Here is a 9,173-nt window from a genome sequence, read left to right as displayed (position 1 = left end):
TTCATGAGTCTCCTTTCGTCTAAAACCTTCAAGAATTGTCCACTGACTATGGAACTGGTTTACAAAAGATTTTTTTTTTTAAATTACTAGGCAGTGTTGTTCAAATAAAATTTTACATGAGACCCAAATAAATAATACTAAATCTAGAGTTGTTTTGATTGGTAAGTCATGCCTCTACTTAGGCGTTGCCTACATATTGTCCTCTAGGCACTTCTGTGGAATTTTGGGACAATTTAGAATACAATTGGAAACCCTTTGACACTAGTACAAAATCTTTATTTAGGAACTAGAGGCCTGTCACATGAAAAGATTAGTGCAATAGGCCTTCCCTTCCCCTGGCTGCTGGCACCGGTTTTCCTCCAGCACCCGGACCCAGGCCTTCGCTCTGGCCGGAGCCACCTTCAAGCCTTCACTGCCCCGCCCGGCCACCCCGGGTCGGGTCGCACACAGGACGCCTGGATGGGCTGGCCGATTGCTGCTGCCCCTCCCAGCCGCCCTGGGTCGGGTTGTACACGGGACGCCCGCCACCCCGGGTTGCAAATAGCAGGTCCGGATGGCGGCAGGGCAGGCGGGATGGTGCTGTCTCGCCCTGCCTGCAGTATGCAAATTAGCCGCCATCTTTGTTGGCGGTTGATTTGCATATTGTGCTGATTAGCCAATGGGAGTTGTAGCGAAGGTACGGTCAATTACTATGTTTGTCTATTATTAGATAGGATAGGCCTTGTTACATTCAACCAATCTCTTTACTACCTCCATTGATTCATGTAAATTCCATCTTTGTGTCTTGGTTTCTATCATGTTTAGTGCCCAGAATACTATTAAACCAACTTCCTGCTTCTTTAAGTCTTATTCATATCTCTAAATGCAGCTCAGTCACTACCTTGTCACTGGACATCTGAATGAATATTAGAAATTTAAAAGAGTTGAGTATCTTTTTCCTGATGTATATTTAGCTTGAAGGGTACTGTTTTCTTTTCTTTGAAATTACTTCTACATTACATTTAATTATTGGATAAACAAATGTCACTATTTTATGCTTTTCATATTTCAAAGCCCTGAACTGAATGATTTTAAGTACTTAAAAAGATTGTGTCCAAGATTGTTTGATGCTAAATTTATATACTAGGAGAACAAATTTAAGAATAATATCCGTGTGACCAAAATTTTTACATTTGTTTTCTCTTAGGACCTGCATTGGCCAGTCTGCTTTGTAGAAATCTTGCTCCATAACCTTATTTGTTGAAGCATCAAAGTGTTTTAAGATTTCCAAAGAAATTACTCCTGGTCCAGTGACATAAGAGGTTTGTCAATGATATTTATTTTTATGAATAACATAAGAATAGAATAGTTTCCAGAAAGTACTGAAAATGTCTACATTAAATTCCTTTTCATATATTTTATTCATATTAGTCACTAATCAAAATATTTTCACTAAGGGAGGATTTTTAAAAGACATATTATGATATCTTTAAAGAATTATTTAAGAATTATTTAATAATTTGTCTTTAAGCATCCCTGCAACTTTAAGTATTTATTTGTTTATATACACAAACTGAAATTCCCACGTGTTTATTGAAATTATGAATTTATTAGAAGGCTCAGAAAAAGTCCTGTGTGTCTAGTAAAATCAAGGTTTGATCTTTTATTTTCTTTGAATAAATGTAGACACTGTATTTATAATAAATAAGAAGTTCTTTTAAGCTATAGGCCTCCTTATTGTAAGGAGATGTTTTAGAAATGGTGCTCACTATAGGCCTTAATTCCCCATTTGGAATGAAATACTGTAACTCCCCATTCCCACCCTGCTAACTACTGAGAGTCAAATATTTTATGGTGGCTGATAGCAATTAATTTAATTAATCCTCAGTGCAAATGACAGTGAATGTTCCTTTCCTCAGTAGTTAATGACAAGTTTATTTTTATTGAATGTATGCTTTTCTACTTACTTAAAATGTTACAATCTAAATGATATTTTAGCACTGTAAAAAGCAGGTCACCATTATAATATCAGAAAAAAAGAAAAGAAAATGAATAATGAAATAGTTGCGGACTTTACTTGTGGGCTGTTGATTCCCCCAAAAGGCCACTGCGGATGCCTACTGAAAAAGCAAAGATACTTTTATTAGACTTACTTCAGAAAGAAAGAATCTACTAGGCAGTCTTGGTAGTGTTTCAGAAGATAGAGGCAAGGGAGGATATTTACAGTGTTTTAGGACTTGGGCCATGTAATGTAAGGTAAGTTTTGAAAATGGGGAACTGGTTGGGATTTGGCAAAGTTTAGAACATATCTATGTTGGATTTTGGTTATAATGAGGAAGGGTCTTAAAGCAATTATCGAACAGTAAGCTATTAGTCTTCATAAATTAGGCATTATAGCTGTTTATAGTCTGATCATATTAAATCTTTAGCTGAATGATTTCCCTCCTCCTTTTAAAAACTAATTTTAGTGTTGTCCACAAAAAATAAATACCAGTAAACCTAATAGTTATCCCTCTTCATTGTGATACACTTGTCATAGGACATGTACAAACTAGTCTTCCTAGTATTTAAAGATGTTCTTTTTTTTTCTTTCCTTAAGATTTAAAAATTATATTTATACTAGAGGCCCGGTACATGAAATTTGTGCATGGGTCGGGGGGTCCCCTCAGCCCGCCTGCACCCTTTCCAATCCAGGACCCCTTGGGGGATGTCTGACTGCTGGTTGGACATCCCTCTCACAATCTGGGACCACAGGCTCCTAACTGCTCACCTGCCTGCCTGCCTGATCACCCCTAACTGCCCCCTCTGATGGCCTGGTCACCCCCAAATGTCCCTCCTACTGGCCTGGTTGCCCACCCACTGGCCTAACTCCCCCCCATCCAGCCTGCTCGCCCCATACTGACGCCCCCCCCCAGGCTGGTCACACCCCACGGCCCACCCCCCCACCGGCCTGGTCATCCCTAACTGGCCCTCCTGCCAGCCTGGTCGCCCCATGCAGCCTGCTGCTCAGTTGTTTGGTTGGCCCTCACTAACTTCCCTGCCAGCCTGGTTGCCCCACGCAGCCTGCTGCTCAGTGGTTTGGTTGGCCCTCACTAACCCTCCTGCTGGCCTGGTTGCCCCATGCAGCCTGATGCTCAGTCATTTGGTCGGCCCTCACTAACCCCCCTACGGGCCCGGTCGCCCCACACAGCCTGCTGCTCAATTGTTTGGTCAGCCCTCACTAACCCCCCTGCCAGCCTGGTTGCCCCATGCAGCCTGCTGCTCAGTCATTTGGTCGGCCCTCACTAACCCCCCTGCGGGCCCGGTCGCCCCACACAGCCTGCTGCTCAATTGTTTGGTCAGCCCTCACTAACCCCCCTGCCAGCCTAGTCGGCCCATGCAGCTTGTTTGGTCATCTGTTCAGTTGTTTCAGTTGCGACAGTCGCTTAGGCTTTTATTTATATAGATTTTATCATAGTCACCTTCATGGTGGGGGTCCCCGCTGGGGTGCCTGGCCAGCCTGGATGAGGAACTGATGGCTGTTTGCAGCTGGTCACACCCCCTTCAGGGTGAGGGTCTCCACTGGGGTGCCTGGCCAGTCTGGATGAGGAACTGATGGCTGTTTGCAGCTGGTCACACCCCCTTCAGGGTGAGGGTCTCCACTGGGGTGCCTGGCCAGCCTGGATGAGGAACTGATGGCTGTTTGCAGCTGGTCACACCCCCTTCAGGGTGAGGGTCTCCACTGGGGTGCCTGGCCAGTCTGGGTGAGGGGCTGAGGGCCGTTTTCAGGCTGGCCAAGCCCCCTGGTGATGGAAGCTCCCAGCCTCTCCTTTTTTTCTTTTTTTTTAATTCTGGGATTTATTTACCTTCTATAATTGAAACTTTTTGCCTTGAGTGGAGCTTAGAGAAGGCCAGGGCGGGCGGGAAGCTTGACTTCCTCCATCGCCAGGGGCAACCCAAGCCTCCTGCTCGCTCCAGCTCTGTGGCCACGGCCGGCTGAAAGCAGGTATCTGGGGTTTATTTGTCTTCTATAATTGAAACTTTGTTGCCTTGAGTGGAGCTCAGAGCCGGCCACGGCAGGCAGGAAGCTTGGTTTCCTCCATCACTGGGGCAACCAAGCCTCCTGCTTGCTCCAGCTCCATGGCTGCCGGCTGCCACCTTGGTTGGGTTAATTTGCATATAGTCGCTCTGATTGGCTGGTGGGCGTGGCTTAAGGCGTAGTGAATTTTGTGCATTGGGCCTCTAGTTTTCTAATAATAGCTTCTGATTTTCTTCCTTGATTTTAGACAGCTTTATACATCTCCAATTTGTCAGTCTGGGTCGGGTGAAACCAAACTTTCTGCCAAGCTGGGAGAGGCTGGAGAAGCTGGTCACGCATCCACTCTTCCTTTCCTGTGCTACTCTCTCTAGCTTGAAAGTTCCTTCTTGGTGCTGAACAATGCCATCTGGGTGATAGGATGATGCAGGCACCATTGTTGTCTTTTATCTCTTCTTGTGCAATTATTCTCAGCTCTTTTGTTCCACTGTGATACAAAAGCTTCCTAAGTACATGATAGAGGTCTCCCAGAGCTGTGTTGTTGTGAGGTTTTTTTCTTGTGGATTACTGTCATATCATTGGTCTTTGTAGGGGCGGGGAAAGGGAAACTGGTTTTTCCCACTTTACCGGTTTTTTTGTTTCCTCTCCAAAATATCAGCAGGTTTTTCTTTCAGCACTTCAAATATATTATCCCACTCCCTTTGGTCCTGCAAGGTTTCTGATGAAAAATCCACTGGTACTTTTGTAATGTTTTCTTGTACATGACAAGTCACTTTTCTCTTGCTTTGTTCAAAATTCTCTCTTTGTGTCTGACTTTTGATAATTTGATTACAATGTATCTTGGTGACTATGTTAAACAATATGCAGAGTTTTTGTTTTCTTCACTGTAGATAGACACTCAAGATTTCTGAGAAGTGTACTGTTACATATTAATAGAAATTAAGCAAATTTCAGTTCCTTTCTTTTTAAATGTATTTTTTTTTTTTTACTATTGATAGTATTACAGACATCTCCTATAGTCCCCCCTTTACCCCCCACCTCCCAGCCCCTACCCACCCCCCAGGTCTTCACTACCCTATTGCCCATGTCCATGGGCTATGCATATCAGTATATAAGTTCTTTGGTTTAGCTCTTCTCTCCCCCTACAGTTCTAATTTTTTAATATTTAAAAATATTATTTTCTTTTTTGATAAATTGCTAATAGAGAATTATAAGGTTGATTTAAAGTATATAGGTTTTTTGATGGTTAGTTTCTATTTTCACTTTCAACTGCTCACATTATCTTTGTAGAAAATATATGGTTGTACCTATAAAATATGTTTATTTTTAAATGTGCCTTAAAATTCTGCTTTTAAAAACTCAATTTTATACCTTAGTTTTAAAGTTTGTGGGATAGTAATTCATATCCTCTGGAAAAGTGACTTAAACTTTTCTTGCAGAAATCAGTTTTGCACTTCAATTGTAAAGGTCATGGCACATTACTTTAAAACCCCAAAGTGAATGCTTAAAAGCTACTTGTCATTTGCCATTGCGTAAAAAGGTCTTTGAGTCTCCCTGGACTACAACCTTAGTTTAATTTTCCCCCTTCCTTTCTGCTTATAGAGCTCTTGATATTCCTATGAACTTCCTCAATCACTAAGTTTTGGAAGACTGTGAAGGTCTGTTCTGGAAAATCTGTTTTCAGCCTGTTGTATTAGTCCTTGAGATGCCTATCAAAGGTATGCTCTGCTCTATGATGTGCCAAGAGGATTCAGGTTAATTGTGTTACTAGTTATTACATTGGAACAGAGATGAATCTCTGCACCTTAAAGACTAGTTTCAACCTAGAATAATATATTATGAATTATTTTCATGTTATTCATAAACCCTTTAAGAGAAAAGAAAAATATTGTTTGCTCATACATTTGTGTATTTTCCTGTCAGTAGTTTTCTTTTCTTTTTTATTTTTTTTTTCAGTTGATCAGCAGCCTAGCCAGGATCTCCAGCCAGGATCTCCAGCCAAGTTCTGGTCTGGATCTCCAGAGAGGTTCTGCTGTTTATTGTCTTGTTACATCCGTATTTATACCAGTTGATTTTAATCCTGTCAATTTCTATTACAAAGGTTAGGGCGTTTCTTATCTCCATTCCAGGGAGTAAAGATTATGTAGCTTAAGCATGATTGTTTGTAGTTAAAGAGATTAACTACCCGCCTGGCACTTAGTTAAGGAGTTTCATCCCCTCCCTAACTTCAGGGAAAAATCCCTACCTGGGGAAACAACCTTTCTCAGAGACCTTGGTTAAAACACATAGTGCCAAGAAGGTGAGCAAACATATTAAGAACAGTATGCCATATATGCCAGGTCCCTTGAAACAGCAAGCATGGACCGGCTCCCGGCAAATTCCCCCTTTTTTATTTTTTAAAAGCAGGCATTAAAAAGAAAAACCCCAAATGCTCTCTTGTATCCATTTTAAGAGTAGGCTTGGTGCTTTCAGCTATTACCTGAGTCCTGATCTATCACCCCAGGGAGAGCTTGCCAATCCTGCACTTTCCCAGGGTGGAAAGGCTGCAGTGGGGTTAAGGATAAGGCTCCTTGGGCCTACCTCCTCCCATGCCTTTACATTTACCTTTCCTTCCTCAGAAAAGCATGGACATACTTCTTGTATAAAGCGTTCTGTCTGACTGGGAGTAACCTTAATTCCTCTGCTAGCAAGCATATGTGTTAAAAGATCAATACAGAGTCTTATTTCTTTAGACTCAGTATGGCACATTTTCTTAATCTAAAGATCAATACAGAGTCTTCTTTCTTTGGACTCAGTATGGCACATCTTCTCAATCTAAGTTCTGTACTATCCACCTTCTTACCCTACTTATCCTCTATAGGGGGGCCTGAAGTACGCTGGTGGAGTCCTATCTGTCCCGAATGTGGGGGTTCTCAATGAGGGGGGGCTTACCTAGGGGAATCCTGTTCCAGGGGTTCCCAAAGGTGTGGACGGAGTCGGCGAAGACTATCCACCCTCTTCCTACGGTGGAGTCCTATCCATCCTGAGAGTGGGGCTTACCTAGGGGTCCCTGTTCAGGTGCCATATGCCGGGGTCCAACCCCAGCAGGTCCAGGGGTCCCCAAAGGTGTGGACGGAGTCGGCGAAGAAGGAAGGACACAGAGACAGTGTTCAGTTGATCAGCAGCCTAGCCAGGATCTCCAGCCAGGATCTCCAGCCAAGTTCTGGTCTGGATCTCCAGAGAGGTTCTGCTCAGTAGTTTTCATAATATACTCAAAGGGAACTGTAAGAATCACTGTTTTTTACCCAAAGAATAACTTTAGCTATTGATAATTTAGAGAAAGAGAAGATAATTAAAATTTATATCTTACATGAGGTAGTGCTGTCAAGGAAAAAACTAAGTTCTGCCCATGCTAGTTGTTATAACTGCAAACATTTTCATCGCTTTCCCTATCTATTGTATACTCAATTTAACATAGAACTTATTTATGGAATTACCTGTATTAAGTATTATTTAAACACATGATATTTTACATAGACAATAAAGTACTATGATTTTTGCAGTGGCATTGGGTGATAACTTGAATGTAACAATATCAAAAATAGGGAGAGTGAAAAGGAATCAGGCTCATATCCGTTTAACCTATTTTTAATTTAAAACAGTATTATTTCAATGGGTTACATTGAAATACATTCAGTTTTTGTGTGTTTCAACATGTAAAAACTTATTTATGACATCACTATTTTTATTACGAAAAAGAGCTTTTACATAAAATATAATTTTAGTTTGAGCTATAAAGGCATGGAAAATCTTACACACATGAAAATTGTGTTTTTCTACTCTGTTCTGATTACGATTTAGCAATTTTATTATTTGTTAACATTAGTATTTTAACATTTTGATAAAGAACTATGCTTGCAACCAAAGAAAATATTTTTTATAAACAATTACCAAATTCTTATCTCTGGTTATTATAACTCATGTTTACTTTTTTATATAAATAAATAAACATTGGTTTACCAGTCTAAAGCCTCTGGTTTATAAGTTGAGGTTTGTTGATTAGAACTGTTACTGACAAGAGTCTGTAATAATAAAGGTAATAAGGAAAATTTGAATTCCCAGCAGTAAGCTTATTAGAAATATCAACTATGTATTTTCTTCTCCAAGAAAGTCAGAGATTGTTCTTTTTGACAATAAAAAATTTATTTCATGATAAATGCCAAAATGTACTCCCTCTGGCCCTCTCTTTCTCCTGATCCTCCTGGTTCCAAGGATGATGCTTCTGAGTGTTCAGTGTGTCCCTTCCCTTAGCCTCTCCTGTGCTAACACATTCTGACTAGAGATGGGCACGTTAGTGCAGTAATGTTTCCTCTTCACTGATTCTGTCATTGATGTTGACCTAGTCATTCCTGAGGCAATTGATATTGACCTACTTATGTTCCTGATCAGTAAGTAGTTCCACTCTAGAAGAAGGGAGGGTACAAAAGAATATATCTTTTCATTCAGAGTTTTTAGAGTCCCAGTTATGCTATTTTCCTTGATCATTGTTTTTCCCCTTAGCATCTTTGTTTAGCTCTAGAAGTTGGAAGAATGCAATATTGAGATCATATAAATGAATAGCCACATGTATGAAAAAATGCCATAAGGGTTGTTTTAATAAGCTAGGGTACCTTAAACTCTTTCTTCCTTCACAGTGAGCTCTCTGCTCACCAGGTATTTTATGGAGAGAGATATTAAATGGTTGGTTTCTTCAACGTAGGTTACAAATATTAGACCTTGGAGAAGATAATCTATATCAGCTTGTATAATCATTACACATCAAAATTGGTCCTTTTAAAAATGGAAATGGGACTACCTATTGACTACTCTTGGTGGTTAGTCCTGATGTGCCCAAATGGATTCATATTTTTGCCCTGAGAATTAGAATAGGCCATCTTCTGTCTTTTTTCTGTATCGGTGGTGTTAAAATTTTGTAATGTAGTCAATTTATGTCCTGAAAAATATTTTCTTCATAATTGACTCTGATATGGTAGGTCAAGCCTAATTATCATGAATCTGAAATATATTCTGAGTAGCTGTTGTCAGTAAAATGTAAAAAAAATCAATTATTCTAATTTAGTTAGATAAAGGCGATGATCTTATTCACGTTGTAAAAGTGGTGTTACTTTTGCCCTAACCAGTTTAGCTCAGTGGATAGAGC

This window comes from Myotis myotis, unplaced genomic scaffold (genome assembly GCF_014108235.1).
Source record: "Myotis myotis isolate mMyoMyo1 unplaced genomic scaffold, mMyoMyo1.p scaffold_m19_p_1, whole genome shotgun sequence".
In the NCBI taxonomy this organism is placed as follows: Eukaryota; Metazoa; Chordata; class Mammalia; order Chiroptera; family Vespertilionidae; genus Myotis; species Myotis myotis.
The sequence above is the reverse complement of the archived record's forward strand: the minus strand, read 5'-3'. Positions refer to the sequence as shown.